This window comes from Micropterus salmoides, unplaced genomic scaffold (assembly GCF_014851395.1).
Source record: "Micropterus salmoides isolate LMB-PRFRI ecotype aquatic unplaced genomic scaffold, ASM1485139v1 Ms_hic_scaffold_12, whole genome shotgun sequence".
In the NCBI taxonomy this organism is placed as follows: domain Eukaryota; kingdom Metazoa; phylum Chordata; class Actinopteri; order Centrarchiformes; family Centrarchidae; genus Micropterus; species Micropterus salmoides.
Genome location: NW_024040263.1, coordinates 21,461,191 through 21,463,939, shown reverse-complemented (window position 1 = coordinate 21,463,939; position 2,749 = coordinate 21,461,191).

Sequence of the window (2,749 nt, the reverse complement as noted above, 5' to 3'; positions counted from 1 at the left end):
GTTCCACGACCTTTGCTCCCATCGCCACAGCAGCCAAAGTAATGTAGAGTCCCTGCTCATGTCCGGAATATCCGATGGGAATGTCCGGAAATTCCTTCTGGTATGCCTTCAAAAAAGGAGTAAAAATCTATTTGTCACTAATGTTTGTAGTGTGCGCAATGTAATGTTAGCCTGACATCTTTTTGGTGTGTGTATGTGCTTACCAACAATATTCCTACTGTATTAACCAAAATTAAGTTTTCATTCATGAACTGAGCTTTAGTTGTTCTGTTACTGTGGAAACACTAGCTTGGAGGCTTGTATGACACCCTTGCCTTGTGATCAATCATTACTCCATAGCCCTCTCACAGAGTGTACAACAAGACACCCACATTGTTTGTCACTTGCCAAACAATCCTGCCAGCTGATATGTAATGATAAGAATACAGCACACACACACACACACACACACACACACACACTTCTTTTTATTGTCTAATTTCACATCATTCACTTATTCTTTTCTCCTCTGTAGTTTGTTGAGATTGTGTGATGAAGGAGGGAAAGGGGCATGACGGTTGAGACAGGATGTGGTTTCTAGCCTAACTGGTCTTCATGGAAATTCTCAAAACTGATGAGGAATAAAGTAAACATGCATAATAATGGCAAGGCTTAATTTAATGTGTCATTTTGCCATGCAGTGGAGTTTTGCCATTTTAACCAAAAATATATTTTACAGTTTTAGACCTCAGCAACAGTGTGGTTACGTGATGGAAAATAACACTGATCACTAGGAACTGTTCTCATAGTTACATCCCACTTTTACAGACGTTATATCTACATATATTTGTTTGTCCAAAGCGGCATACTAATGAGGTAAAATCCAGCCACAAGGGCCACAAGGTTGCATGAAGTAACACATAAGTGCAAACCAAATGACAAATGTGTTGGGTTTTTTTGAAAGAGAGTGACAGATATATAGAGGAGAGAGAGATAGTACATCTTAAGAAAGACAGCGTGCGTTAACTGCCACCGACCAATACATCACTATGTCAGACAGACCTTGTAGACCTTCTTAAAACTATTGTAAAGGCTACAAGCATCTGGACAGAAGGTAATTGGTATTGTTATATTTGAGATGGCAGATTCTGCAAGGAGTGGGAGAGATTTGTCCTTAAATGACAAACATTCTAGATACTGTCAAAGTGTCACACCCTAGTTCTTTGTTACTACAGATAGGTGTTTCACAACTGGAACTGAAGCATGGAGCTACTGAACAGATCACACCCTTCCAGGAAACAATGCATATTTTATTCTGCTCATAGAAGTGCAAATTTCTCTTATTCTTATATTAAAGAAATCAAAGCCTTCCATTCCACATACATGTATGTGGCTTGTGAAGAGCATGGGTTGATGTGACTTTCTCTTGGAAAGCCACCCATATAAAAGGTGGGAATATGCCCCAAAGGATGGTACTGATATAAAACTGACAGTAACAACTGAAAGTGAGACTTACTGTTGTTTTCAGTGTAGCTACTATATGCAGGCCTTGTCTCAAACTGTTAAGCTGAGAACTTTGCCACAAGTTAGAGTTTATAAATATTGGGAAATCTTTGATGAGACCATCACCTATGGTTGTAAGATCTGGGGTGTTGCCAAGAGACTGGATATGAGAGCTTGAAATGCGGCATCTCTGCAGCATGGCATTTTAGCCCCCTTTCAGGGTCACTGATCCAGGTGGCCCATATTGACGTAGACTTGGGACTCATTATTTCAATACTTTTTATTTAATAATAATGAAACAAACACCTCCCTGAAGACCACAGAAAAACTCTCCAAATATAAAGATCTGGAGATAGAAAATTGAAAGAATGTGGGGGATGAAGACCACAACAATTCCAGTAGTAATGGGTGCTCTTAGTCTGGTCAAGAAAGGGATGGAAAAGTACACCAACAAAATCCCTGGTAACATTAAGATACAAGAAATCCAGAAGATCCTCCTCAGCACTGCTCACATTTTAAGGAGGTCATTATCCATCAAATAAATCCATCACACCCTCATTGCAGCCTCAAGTCCAAGGAACAGACATTAAGAAAAAAAAAACATAATAATAATAATAAATATAGCCGCAAGCGGCGATTCGCGGGTTCATACCTTTTTTCCCCAATATCGCCATCAAAATAATTTCACACATACGGTTCAACATTGTTATAAAACATATCCTGTACGTTTTGTAACAACTGGACAACCATTTTCTGATCTATAGCTTGATCATTTCACGTCTAGTTACGATGCATTTAAAGCGCCACCTAGTGGTCGATTTGAATGAAACTTTCAAGGAATATTTCCGGCACTCATGTGGACATATCCTGTGTGTTTTGTGATGATTGGAACAACAGTTGTGGATCTTTGTCTATTTATGTCCTGCACCACGCCCCTTTACACGTTTATTGGTCAATATCTTGAAAAGGAAAGGAGCTATCACCAAGCGGTGTAGGAGGAGATGTAAAAAATGTGTTTGCATTATGGCAAGCGGCCATAAAAATCCTGTTTTAATGTGTTATGTATCTGTATATGTTGGGCAATTTTTCTTCAAATACACTAGTTGACCTTTTCCTTAAAAAACAACTACAGCTTTTATTTGTAGGAGTGCACTGACTGCAAAGAACAAAACATTTACTGGGAACAAGCCCACTCAGGATTATGGAGCTAAATTAGGGCCAAATGTTTTGTTAATTTGAAAAAAGAAATTGTAATCAAAAAACTTGA